General features: G+C 40.4%; 2 long non-coding RNA genes across 3 annotated transcripts in view; one reads left to right on the top strand and one right to left on the bottom strand.

Annotated features, from left to right (window-relative positions):
- The window catches only part of LOC131953830 (uncharacterized), a 56464-nt gene that overhangs the window by 12225 nt on the left and 29550 nt on the right, over positions 1-14689 (bottom strand). The gene's annotated exons all lie outside the window — the stretch shown is intronic.
- The window catches only part of LOC131953829 (uncharacterized), a 108663-nt gene that overhangs the window by 70004 nt on the left and 23970 nt on the right, over positions 1-14689 (top strand). The window contains exon 5 of the long non-coding RNA XR_009388688.1: positions 9877-9903. This is a non-coding gene — a long non-coding RNA (uncharacterized LOC131953829). The remainder of the gene's footprint in view (positions 1-9876; positions 9904-14689) is intronic.

Raw genomic sequence — 14689 nt, 5'->3', positions numbered from 1 at the left:
GTGTAGGTCTACTGTATTGACGTCGTGTAGGTCTACTGTATTGACGTCGTGTAGGTCTACTGTATCAGTCGTGTAGGTCTACTGTATTGACGTCGTGTAGGTCTACTGTATTGACGTCGTGTAGGTCTACTGTATCAGTCGTGTAGGTCTACTGTATCAGTCGTGTAGGTCTACTGTATTGACGTCGTGTAGGTCTACTGTATCAGTCGTGTAGGTCTACTGTATCAGTCGTGTAGGTCTACTGTATCAGTCGTGTAGGTCTACTGTATCAGTCGTGTAGGTCTACTGTATTGACGTCGTGTAGGTCTACTGTATTGACGTCGTGTAGGTCTACTGTATCAGTCGTGTAGGTCTACTGTATTGACGTCATGTCTTTTATTCTCTAACCTTTCCACTTATCGACACATTTTAGTATTGTGCCATTTTAGTTACAGAATCTTAAACATCCGTTTGATTCTTTGTTTTTTTTTTATAGGCCTACTTAATACTGGTCACTGTCAAGTTTTTAAAGAAGTTAAAATGTATGCTAATTGAAAAGAAAGGCTCTAGAGAATAAAAAACACTAAATCTGCCTGAGATATACATAACAAACAGGATAGAAAACTAATAAGTGATTCACTCAAAGAATGACACGATAGATAAGACACCTCAGTGTTGATGTGTTGACATGAATAAAAACTAGGGTGAGATTTACTGTAGACTAAACTAGAACACACTGATGTCTTCAGGTTGAACATTAGCAAGTAACAATGGATGTCAATCAATGTGTCTGATACAAGTTGTAGCATCTTTCTAGAACTATATTTTACCAGGGCCGGCGGTGATAGCCTATATCATATGCCACACACTTTCTAGACTGGATTTTTTTCAGTATTTATTATTTCTTTACATTTTACTCTAACCAGGGACCATTATGGTCTGTCCGTTATTTGAATCCAGCTACGTTAAATTTTTAAATTTATTTTTGACAGGATCGAGTCCGGTTTTTTGTTTCCTGGAACTCCAGACAATAGGCCAGAGTTTTATTTCACACTTTAAATATTTTACCATGTACATCAATCAAGTATTTTTTTTTTATACAAGCCTGGGGTTCCATTAGTTTGATATTAAATTATGGAACAATTGTTGGTGTGAGGTGGGTGATCGGAGATTAAAGACTGAGATTAATTTATGTGTGTTTTTTTTAGGGCAACAAAATGATTTAGTTACCTATTGCAGGATATAAACGGATATTGCTAGAAAATAATTGCATGGGTCACTATATGTTTAGCTGGGTTTGTGCTTACGACATCACACTTGTGCATTAAATTTGGGGTGGTAATCCACCAGCCCCGTCTGTTGACATAGTTGAAAGTACAAACTGCTTTTTAAGCTTTAATTTCTTAAATAATAAAAATTAAACCAACAGAAAGATGTCCATATCTTAATTCCTGACTTAGCAATAAACAGCACGCAGTTAATTCTAGGAGTGGCGGTGTTTAAGATGATGCTGATACAGTTTTCTAACGTTAATACTTGAATGATGTTTGTTTTCGCACCATTCCACCCCTGTCTGCGGTGTTAAAGAGCCCTTCACCTACTGCCGTCTTAAAAAAATTAAGGTGAGAATTCTAACCACGCCAGGAACGTATAGAGAAATCCCCCGTCAGCCAAACATGCCAGGTAGCCCACCTGACGAAATCGATGCCAATCTTTGCACGATTTTCTTCAATAAGACATCAACAGCAAGACTTGCAGTGACCGCGATACTAGACACATTCACTTGTACATAACTTGTATTAAAAAAAACTCAAGAGATTGTTTTAAACTGCGGAGACGACGCCAACAGTGGTGTCTGAAAACAATTAAAGATGGTGGTGAGTTACATGGCAGGTATGATGCACGTGCACGATTGGCCGCCCCCTCCCTACGAGACGGAGTATTGACAGACATCAGCACGTTTTAAAATACCATTCTCTGGAATGTTTTCCTGACTAGCCGGCGTGTTATGCGGGAAAATAGCCATTTTTTCCCACTACGTAGGAAGGGTTATGTAGCGGTGTAACCATGCTCCACCTAAAGGCGTTGTTGAGTAGGTGTCTATAAACAAAGCATGGTCGCCGCCTTGTTGTGCTCAGACAGACTAGACTGTGTGTCCACTACTTGATTTAAAAACTTTAAACAATTAATTCACAGTTTTGTATCGTAATTCCTATGTAGATCCTGCTAAACCGTTAAGACTTGACAAGAGTCCCTTGCTGTAGCCGGTCTAGTTTTCCCCAACCCCGCACGTAAGGAGGATTAGGACCGTTGAATACAATACATGTTACTACATCCACTCGGGCATGTTACTATGTAGACAGGTAATTACTGACTGTACCTCTCCCTGTCAACGTCCCCTCCCTGTATACGTGTCACCGATCTATCTGCACTACCATGCCATCTATGTTGCTAGATGAACTGTTTATGTGTGTGTGTGTAACACCACAACCAACCACCAATTTTAAAAACATTAGTGTATCGGAATATACAGCACAGAACAATCAGCCTGTTAATGGTAGTACAATTTTTAAACCACCACAACCAACCACCAATTTTAAAAACATTAGTGTATCGGAATATACAGCACATAACAATCAGCCTGTTAATGGTAGTACAATTTTAAAACCACCACAACCAACCGCCAATTTTAAAAACATTAGTGTTTCAGAATATACAGCACATAACAATCAGCCTGTTAATGGTAGTACAATTTTAAAACCACCACAACCAACCGCCAATTTTAAAAACATTAGTGTTTCAGAATATACAGCACATAACAATCAGCCTGTTAATGGTAGTACAATTTTAAAACCACCACAACCGAAAGCTATGATGCCATATCTAGCCAACATCACAAGAATAAAGTCTATCAGATTTAACCAGTACTGTGGTTAAATTCTCTGTTGATGACTTCTTGGATGATTTATAATACTATTATAGTCATATTTATCCATATCAACTAATTCTCCTACTTGTTAACCCCCTCCCAAAAATCCCACCCGTATAATGTCTGCTTCAGTGCATGTATTTATTTTTTTAATCTAAATACACTATTCTAAATATTTATCATTACATTTCAGTGAAAAACGTGCTCATAACACACACCGCATTCCCCAACAAACCACATCACCACTGTCCCCTACAAACCACATCACCACTTCCATCAACCACTGTCCCCTACAAACCACATCCACACTGTCCATCAACCACGGTCCCCTAACAAAGCACACCGCCCCTGTCCTTAAACACCCACATGACCCTACGAACAACAATCATTGCCCTCCTATTGTTTACATCAATTAGCAAGAACGAACAGTACACATAATCACTTCACGTGTTGTTAGGCCTCTCTTGGACATTTAAGCAATGTGCTAGCTTTATAAAAAAAAACATATTTATATGTAAGCAAGACATTCAAGCAATGTGTTAGCTTTATAAAAAAAACCAACATATTTATACGTAAGTAAGTAACGTGTTGAGAATAAGCAACACATATGAATTAAGAAAACAACACACATGTTCAGTTAGCCTGATTAGCCGGCCGACTGTGAGAAAAATAGGCTAAGGAAAATATCAATACAACAGACAACCACAAAGGGGACGGTAAATTCATCAAGTAGATTAGGAGGGGGGAAAATGCCAGGTAAGAAATAGGTTTCCCACGGTTCTATAGTTACCTGTCTCTACCAGGTGGAAGAAAGACCGTGCGGGTATATCAGGTGATATAAAAATCTTCCGGACTTTTTTTTTCCACCCTCACCTGGATTTTTTTCGTCTGCTTCCCTGTCTGCGGAACTTTCTCACGCCAACATAAGTATGACCCCCCCCCCCCCCCCCCCCATCTACCTTTCCCCAACCAGACACCTGACTTTTAGGTAAGAAGCGGCTTACGTAATAAAAAAAACCGCGCGCATCTTCTAGCGGTTATTATGGGGTAGGGGGTGATGGGTATCTTGGCAACACAGACACAATTTTATGACACGGTGAAACAAATGGCATATTTTAGACATTTCTCCTTCTCTCCCCCCACCCCTCCCCCGCAGTCAAGATATTAGACACCAAATTAATGAAAGGAAAATAGACCTGACATGGCAAGTGACATGCTTTATCAGAATAAAAAAATATTTGTCTCGCATCATAAGTATGAGTGTAAATCAAATAATCGCCTGCCACAAGTTATGTCCCTTGCCTAGTTAGTACGGCGTCGCTTCCCTTTACGTGAATTTGTATGCAACTAGGTCACACTCAAATCCGAAAATCCAATGGATTGATTAGACGTATCGGATTGTCAACCACTACATTTGTTGTGAGGGTCGCAGATTTCATGTCTGCCTTATTACATCATTGGGGGGGATGATGCTAATGATAATAATGATGTAGCATTAAGCATTGTTTGGGCTGTTAAACAATGATGAGTGCAAAAGGACAGGCTGCTCCAACCAAAATGTCTTACAGTAACAACGTGGAAGGTGGCCGGTCGGAGACTCGGTACATCTAGTAGTAAGAAACGTTCGCGTCTAGACTAGTAGAGAGCCAAACCTTAGAGCAAACGAGGAAAAAAAATGGTAATCAGAAGGGCTGATCCAAGAAAGAAAGTTACCAGAGAGATATATACACATATTAGAGGAGACCACACGACGACTGACCTTTTAGTTTCCTTCACGGTCTAGTCGAGTTTTTTTTTCTTCCCTCCCGGTAATATTTTTCTCGGTGGTGTGTTTAGGGAGACGGGTCTGTAATGTGGGTTATCACGTGAGTTACATACATAGCTAGTGCGGCTAATACAAAAGTATGTGTGGGATGATGTTCTGGTCTAAAACAGCGGGTCAACAGTCACACCCTAGCTCTAATTGTGATACATGAAATGCTAGGAAGGAGAGAAGGTTAAATAATTTTAGTTTAATGACCAGACAGACCCGGCGGTTTATCAAGCTGACTCCACTAATGGCTAATGTCAACCGGCCAAAGACTTGCTCGAGAAAAACCGGACAGTTTTTTAGAGGCTGACCTCTAGGGGGTGTCGGTGCCGGCTAGGGGTGGGCGCTGAGACGGGGGTACTGTTGACAGCTGAGGGTGGGGTTCAGACGGGGTTTCTTGTGAGAAAACGGTGATGCTGAGACAGAGGGATTAAATGCCAGACAGCGTGGGGATGGGGGGTGGGGTGTCTTGGTCAGCATAGTGCCACTCTTGACACGAGTTTTTGTGCCAGGCAGGGCGTCATATATGGAGGAGGTTTTGACCCAGGTAGTGTGCTGCTCAGAATATCATAACTACCATAATATACCCAACTACTAAGCGCTAAATTTTACTCCAGAGCTTCAATTGTATATCTGCTATAGTTGCTTACAGATTTGGGTTTAGCTGTTGAAAGTATATCAACTCGGCTGTGATATTTGCACAAATTTATAAAGTCAAAAATTATTCAAGGCAAGTCATAACTTAGTGGTAGTGAAATTTTTAGAAACTATGGGAAAATGTTGGAATCGATAGAGGACATCCGATGGGAAATAATAAAAAAATAATGGGAAATATTGAAGTTATCGATAGGAAAAGGTTTGAATGAATAGAGAAAAGCCATAATCGAAAGAAAAAATTTTTTCCAGTGATCAATGCGAAATGTGACTTGTCAAAGTGCGTGTAATGTATTAGAAGTAACTACAATGGTTGATGACCTTTTTTTTTCAGAAGCTTTCAAGACAACGGTCGTAATGTTGAATTTATTAATACGGGCTATTGTGAACGTTTATTTGTGCTGGTTGGGAACATTTTTTAACAAGCCGTAGTTTGTTATAAATCAGTAGTTACACATGTGTTAATAAAATGGCTGTACCGAATGGGTTTTTAATTGCCGGTGTTCACTTCATGTTTGCTACCAGACTTATTGTTGGAAATGTTTGACCAACTGACCACCAGCTCACACCCACGTTCATACCATCCCTCCTCCTCCTATTGCCGCTATCATTATCGTCATTATCGAGCCCAACATCGTCAACACTTCGTATCGGCCAGACATTTTAGTACGACTATTAGTAAGAGTAAGTGCCGTCATTTCCCCCTGGATTTTTGCCTCCTGACCCACTGTCCGCTCCGTCTGGTCAGCCGATAAGACACGGAACGTCCAATAAGCTGCTCTTCCAATCAACTTTATTTACAACCAACCCTCGCTGACTGTCTCGGATTTTGTTCTTGGCTTTTCCTTCACAGTGACACCATCAAAATAGGAAAAGAAATGCGTAGGCTTGTGTCTGGTGAAGCACACACACAAAATGTGGAGACTTTGGTGGAGCAAACACAAAATGTGGAGACTGGTGGAGCACCAAAAAAAATGTGTAGACTTTGATGAGAGAAATCGGATGAAGTTGACAGCCGTGCCCTTGATTCACAGCTTCGTTACATTATCCATGCGTGGGTGAGGGCTTTGTCACAGTGCACGTGCATGACACGGCTCAGGGAAACAAATGCCGTCTATGGGGTTACATGTAGCTTGTCGTGTGACATTTGACACCAACTACAACTAAACATGATTGGATGTTGCCAAGTACCTCCCTCACACACGCTTGTTCCATTATACATCATATACATGTATATATAATGTTTTAATGTATGTATATACATAGTCATGTTACTTTTTCTTTAAAGATGCATTTTTTTTCTGCATGAGCGCATCACCATGTGATCTCATAATTCCAGCTTTGCCCTCATTAAAACCGACACCATTAAGTTGTACTGCCGTAATTGAATTACAGAGAGCGTGTTTTGTTTTAAAATCCCCATCTCCTACAAGCCACACAGACTCCATGAGCGACGGCTGATGGTGGTGGCACCGGAGGGTAATTTTGACGGATGTGTCCTTTCAGAAATAGTGACTACACGAGTGTATCTAAGGACACGTTTGACACGAACCTGTGTCATTATGTGAGCCAGTTTTGTGTGGGGGTGTGTGGAGGGAGGGAGGGAGGGAGGGAGAAAATGGGAGGCTAGATGGCGAGGGGAGAAATCTGTCGTTGAAGACAAGTGACAGTATGACTGTCTGGTGAACAGCTTCAGGAGTCTGCACAAATTTGCTTGATATCAGTCACAAGAAAACAGGAATTTTTTATTTTTTTATTTTTTTTTACAAACTGGCCGGTCACTGAGAGGCAAAGCTAGTTTGAAAACGGGCGGGGTGTGGTTGGTAGTGGCTGCTACACACAGATCAGACAGTAAGTAACCCAATAAACCACCCGCATCGTATCATCTGCTACCCCTATCCGACAACTCTAATCTTCTAACAGAATTACCACCGCTCAACCTAACTTCAGACAGGGGCGGAAACTTTTTCTTATTAGCAAACTTCACCTAAACACGTTTGGCTCTTAATAAAGCAACGAATATGTGTATCAAGAAGCACAAAAAAAAAAAACTGCCAGTACCTGAACACATAACTGAGGCTATAAACATTTTCTTCTCTATTAAGCTATTCATTTAGCGGCTTAGCCCAATGCTAAAACTATAATTTAACTTAACCCATTAGAATAATATGACTTTTTTTTTGCCTTGCTAAGCAAGCACTTCTGACAAAACCATAAATATCTACAGAGAAATGGATTTTGATGCACTGCCCCGGACACATATAACAACAGTAAACTAGTGTTTTGTAAGGACGGACAGACCAAGGGACAGACCCCCCCCCCACCCCCTTTTAACACCCCTGGAACTCCGCCTCCTGGAGCCGAAGCAAAAGCCGCGTCAAAATATTGATATTACAGTGCGATAAGAAATTGACGACTGGACACAAAATATCCAAGTCATTACTCTCGCCCTGCTCCTTGTGCGTTCATTTTTTTCTTCCTCACTCTCCTCCAAATAGTTTCATTTCTCTCGGATCTTTAGAGTACACGGTGACCAAGTGTATAGCAAGTACATTGATAAATTGTTATCACTTCTGTTGCTCTACATTTGTACACATTAACACTATGCTAAACTGCAACCTTATTCTACATCCTTTAAAACAAGTACAATGATAAATTGCTATCACTTTTTTTGCTCTACATTTTTGTACACATTAAAACTACGCTACACTTCTTCTTTCCAAACTATTCTACATCCTCTAAAACAACTACATTGATAATTTATCACTTTTTGTTATCACTTCTGTTGCTCTACATTTGTACACATTAACACTATGCTAAACTTCAACCTTATTCTACATCCTTTAAAGGAAGTACATTGATAAGTTGCTATCACTTTTTTTGCTCTACATTTTTGTACACTTCTAAATCTCATCCTTCCAAACCATTCTACATCCTTTAAAGCAAGTACATTGATAAATTGTTATCACTTTTTGCTCGACATTTGTACACATAAAAAACTACGATAAATTGTATCCTTCCAAACTATTCTACATCATATAACTATAAAGCAAGTACATTGATAAATTGTTATCGCCTTTTGCTCTACATTTTTGTACATATAAAAACTACGCTAAACTTCATCCTTCCAAACCGTTCTACATCCTATAAAGCTAGTACATTGATAAATTGTTATCATTTTTTTGCTCTACATTTGTACACGCTTAACGTCAACCTTCCAAACCGTTCTACATCCAAGTCTATGTAATGATAATAGCCATTTCAGTTATCATTTAATCTTACGCCCTTAGAACTGAATGAATGAATAGTCAAAATGTGTGGGTGGCTTTGGTAGGACAGTTAACATTATGATGTAGGCGAAAGATCAGTTAAGATACGTGGGTGACCCAATCGTTATGTGGGGGGGGGGGTGACTGAACAGTTATGTGGGGGTGACTGAACCGTTATGTGGGTGGTTGGCTTTCGTTGAACCGTGAATATGTATGTGCAGTAAAAAAAAAAAACTAGCCTTACTAACTGAAATCTCTTGGCCAGCCCATCCCTGTAGTGTATAATTATCATAACAAAACCATGAATACAGTCTGTCTTGATACCATTAAAATTAACTGTGATGTTTAATGTAACTTGTAGTAAAGAATAAATAGACCTTGGTGGATCTAGCTAGAGGATACAGGGGTTTAGACCCCCTCGTCCCCCTGAATTTATGCACACAATTTTTAAAAAAAAAAGGATTTTACTTTATATAAAAAACTACCACATCTTTTTGAATGAAAAACGTTTTGTTTTTAAGGTCTCCATAGATAGACATGGGGCAGATCTCGTAAGGGACATACAAGATTGATACCACCCAACATACACATCTACACCCCCTGTCCTAGACACACACAACTTAAAGACTAGATCTGCTTATGGACAACATTGACGACTGTAGTGTCAAGTACAGAAGCGTTTACTTCTAGGGGGTGGGGGGTGCTTTGGTGATATTCATGGCCAGTGGTCAACATGGACTGGCATGTGGGAACCACTGGACCGCATAGGTTAGCAGTAGGGCTGGTAACCAGTGAATCTCATTCGATGACAGGTTGAAATGAGAACGGTTGGTGCCATGGTGAGCGATAGATTTTGTGGCGTCTCTAAAGGCTGTTTGAGAAGCACTGGTCCACAGAAGATGTCTATGTTACCGGTCCCCCATTGTTAGTTTTACTTGTCTGTAGGTTTGTGTGTGTGTCGGGGAGCGGTAGGACTAGCTGTTTGATCCCGTCTCCGTTTGATCAAACTGAGCCAATCAATGAAGGGTAAACGTTGATGCGACACCGGGCTCGCTAGTCCAGGCCTAGAAATCTTTGTGCTGGGGGGGGGGGGTGTAAGGGAATTAATTATTTCAGATGAATAATAGGTTTTCTAAGTTTAGACGTTGTAGCGCTGTTGGTTTCTAATGATTAAACTAAAGAATGTTTATTATGTACTAGCAGTTAATACAGATTTTTTTTTTTTTTACTTTCAGATTGGAGTGACAAAAGGAAACATGGTGGTAAGATTTTTTTTTTTTTTATAAATTGGACAACCAATTTGTCCCCCACTGTCCATACCTAGTTTCGGGTACCGGCCTTCTTCTAAAAATTGTATAGGAAATGTGTCCGTTTATTCCTTTGTTACCTTTTCATTTGTAACGGGTGTAAATTATATCCTGGCGAATCGTACAGAAACGTAAGGGCTCTACCCCGAATCGAACCTTCCCCCCCCCCCCCTAAGAAAACCCCTGTCAAATGTAGTTGATATTTGTCCAAAATTTTACATAGCAGTACTACAACTCTTGGTAGAGAAACATTCAGATATTAGAACAAAAGTAATTAGACTGTTCTGAATGTTCCAATTCACAAACTAGGAGCATCAATTCCAATAAATAAGATGTTAGTCTGTGTATTTTCTCTCTCAGTGAAAATCCGAAGGCGCGCAGAATTTTTTAATTAAAGATTTCGCCAAGTATTTTTGCGCCAGTTGTTTTGTTAACAAAGTGAATGTAGGCTAATGACGCATATAGTTGAATAAACAAACTTGTCAACGATTTTTTTTTAATTACTTGCACTGAACCGCAACTGTACTCTACCACAGCTTTACAATATGCATGCTACTACAATAGACTACATCAAAATAAGAACTTTGCATAATATTCCGGATAAACCCACGGAAAAATGAAGTTGGTTTTTTAAAATTACTAGTGTTCAGAAAACCATACCATAACGTACTAGAACTACCAGATATTTTATTGCAGTCCTTTTTAAAACATCTAACACATTAAATCGACATATAATATCACATTCTTACATCAACTTGTGCGGTCAGTTCAGCTTATAATAAAACACACACACACATTTTCTATCACTTTTTCTATTGACCACCCCCCACAATACCTCCCCTTAAAAGATAACCATCTACCTTGGAAACCCACCGAGCCAATGTGTTTATAAAAGCAGTTGGGGCCTATAGTTGTTTTTAATAGACCGATTGACTATCATTGTGACAGCTCCGCTACATGTAGATCTAGTATCTTTTTAAACAACAGCAAGATCAATAATTATTCGAGAGGAGAGAGTTGGAGGTAGATAGACACAATCAGTGCGTGGTGCATTATTTGTGTAGACAATCCTTTAAAAACCTACGGTACAGTTTAAGGTAGTATACGAGCATAGCAAATGTACAAGTACCCAAATTGTTACAAGCGTGGTAATGGAGGCGCCAGTTCCCTAGACCAGTCGCTGACGTAACAGCACCTTGCGGAATGTGGCTGTGGTGCCTGCCTCGGGCATACGACCCGTGTCTCCGACACTGCTGAGCCGAATATTTCAGCCTGGGATCGCCGGCTCTAAGAACCGGTAGCCACGGCTGACCCCAAATTTTCAGCCTGGGATCTCCGGCTGTAAGAAGCGGCGGCCACTCTGACCCCAAATTTTCAACCTGGGGTCTCCGGCTGTAAGAAGCGGCGGCCACTCTGACCCCAAATTTTCAACCTGGGGTCGCCGGCTCTAAAAAGCGGTGGCCACTCTGACCCCAAATTTTCAGCCTGGGGTCGCCGGCTTCAAGAACCGGTAGCCACGGCTGACCCCAAATTTTCATCCTGGGGTTGCCGGCTTCAAGAACCGGTAGCCACTACTGACCCCAAATTTTCAGCCTGGGGTCGCCGGCTGTAAGAAGCGGTGGCCACTACTGACCCTAATTTTTCAGCCCGGCCAACAATAAATACCACGTACTAAATGTAGTGTCCTTAAAAAAACTGCTGACTGGGCCAACCTAGTGCGATACCGCCAACAAGCAACGCTCAAAACCTAGGGAAATCACCCCACTCCCAACTCACAGCGCGCCACTTCCTTGCTGCTACACACACAAACTTAACAAGTCACCGTGTTCACATTAAAAGCCGGTACGTTTTCACAAACACTTCATATTCCTACACGATTACATTTTCACCTTTCATGAAAACAAATTGTATGATCTATGTTATTTACTTTTATCTTTTTAAAGAATTTTAGGGCTACTAAAACTTCATTTTTTTTTTCATTAAAAGCTTTTTTAATTAAATCCACTCGGTTACTCTAAGTATAGAAATCGAGTACTGTTAGTTTTTTTCGTGAATTATTAATTCCTTCCTGTAGAGTAGCGTACAATTGCAGACAAAGAAATATATCATAACAACACAATGGTAAGTTTGGACGTGAGAGGCAGACACAAGTCCGCCTTTGCTAAAAATAGACCCAGTCTCCGCTCCCGCCCAAGACAGTTACGCTGTGTTATAGGTCAGACTAGTTCAGTCGACGCGAAGGGGAGGGAAATTAATGGTAATTTTTTTTTAAATTGCATTTATATTTATTTTTAAGGACGTTTGTTCAGGCATGCGGGAAAAGGTTTTAAAATAGTCACTAGCGGCGCTGAATAAGACGCACACAGTCAAGAGGTGTGCTTTTGTTTTAGTGGGCTTTACAACAGTGTGATCCGATTTTACGTGACCTCTGCACATTCCTCTAGTCTAGACTGTTACGGCTTTATCATCGCAGCTAAATTAATTTCTCTAACATTCATGTGTACATGCTACGTATTATTTGGGGAGCTTATGTATACTTTTTTAAAAGAATACAACATGACATCGTTACACAGCAGATAATCATTATTATTTTTACCACACTATGAGCTGATTACGTTACTGAAACTATTACACATATTTTCGTAGAATAGATATTTAGACATATTTTTATAGACATTAAAACATAACTGTAAGAAATCAAATAAAACTAAAAATTGTTTACTAAATGCGTTTACTAAAAGAATAAAAAAGGTACGGGCTATCCCGCTACTAAGAAGCTGACACCCCTGTTTTTAAATAATGCACCTATTCCAGCAGAAGAGTTACACTCGCGGGACAGCGTCTATGCCGTAATCGGCATAATATGTAGGCTAGGGGTAACAGGCCACCAAGCTACTGTGACCTCGCGACCTCGAATAGGGTTCATGCTGGGTCAGCCTGCCTAACGTCTCGGGACTGAACACAAACCCGTTAGCGTTGAGAGAACCAGCCCCGCTCGCCGGCGACTACGTTTAGTCTCCCGTACCCCCCCCCCCCCCCACACCGGTCCTCCTGTCGTTCAGTCAGACGATTACAGAGGTCACAATGGTAGCTGTTGAGTGTGTCTGTGTGTACGCGTGTGTCTGCTGGTTTTATCTCTCTATCCCCCCCTCGTCCCCGTGACTCCCCCGGTTTCATTCCTTCCTTCTGTTACCTCTTGCCGGCTCAACAAATATGAACCAACCGATCTAACGAATTGACGACTGAAAAACAGGACGCGCCAAGGGAAGGGGGGGACGTAATGGTTAGGTCAGACGCGTCAGACGAAGGGAGTTTCTGTTAGGTCACGAATTATTTCACCACAACGCAAGCGCGCCTTCCAAGTTACCGGGTTTAGAATATATTCAAACAGGGGCCCCCAGACCGAGTGGGTTTTTCTAACCAGACAGGCAACACGTAATGTGAATACGGCTACTAGACGGGCTCAAGTACTTGGATATCAACACCACCACAGGCCTTTTATTTTTCATACGGTGTTCCTTCGCTTTTTTGGAATGTGCTTGTTTTAAAAGAAGTATGTACACGTTCCGTTTATTTTATCGACTACTTATTTTAAAACATTCGTAAATAGCGTACGTTTACCTAGTTATAAAAGTTTAAATGGACGATTCTACGGTGGCTGTGATTTGAAATAGGAGTACACGTGTATGAAATAGGATAAAATTCACACCAGCCAACACGGTAAGAAGAGAAAAAAAAACATCGACCGTAAAGAAAAAAAAAAGAAATGTTAGACGGCCGGCACACACACGCTTTGGTATACGCCGTATAGTACTCCACGCTGTTACGTAACGGCGAGCCAGATATGCTATCCAGACGTCAATGGCAGCCCTCACTCGTGTATGCGTGTTTTTTTTCTCTCACTTGACAATTTGTGTGTGTGTGTGCTTTACTTCAACACATATTGGATTAATCGGCTGAAGAAGTAATAATAAGCTTACTTTAAATTTGAAACTAGTCCATCTTAAATCATGTGTGTTGGTTAAAAAAAATATTTTAAAAGTAACGTTACAATAGGAATATGGTAAGCTGTTTTAAAATTATAAACATGATATCGTGTTACAGTTACTCGATATCTACATACTTCGTGTAGATATTTTAGTGTTAGATTTAATTCTTTTCTTTGGACACATTTTTTAAAAAAATGAACTCGAGTTGGCTGTAAATTCTTGAGATGGATGGATGTCCTGTGCTATAGATTCAGCGTTGTGTTAGTGTTATGTAGACGATTCGTACGGCAGTCTACGGATAACACGGAGTTATAGACCTACACTTTTGTATGGGATCTCTCCAACCTAAAGGTGGGTCTGTATGTCTCACCAACACACACGCTTAGATTAAAACACACTCGTAGATGATTGTGATAAAAAGGTGGAAAACAAATATGTCTAAAACATTTTAGTAGTTCTGCTATTAAGTATAGAACTATAGATCTAGACTAGTACCTAGCGCTAGTAAGACCGTGTTGGGTTAGCCGTACCATATCTATCGTATGGGTTGCAATGTCAAGTTACCCAATTCTTTAACTAACACTGTGGCTAGGTACCACCTTCAATTAGTCTAGAGTACCACGCTGATTTTTTCTTTATATCCGCTGAAGTAGGACACTTTTTAAAAATATGTTACGGACACGGTAGACCTATATTCAAGTATATTCGTATTAAGTATAAAACGTCTACAATCAAGTTTCGCCAGACAATCG

The sequence above is a fragment of the Physella acuta genome, unplaced genomic scaffold, assembly GCF_028476545.2.
Source record: "Physella acuta isolate Inbredline_101_S28 unplaced genomic scaffold, ASM2847654v3 ptg000958l, whole genome shotgun sequence".
Lineage (NCBI taxonomy): Eukaryota > Metazoa > Mollusca > Gastropoda > Physidae > Physella > Physella acuta.
This window is presented reverse-complemented; position numbering and strand designations above follow the sequence as displayed.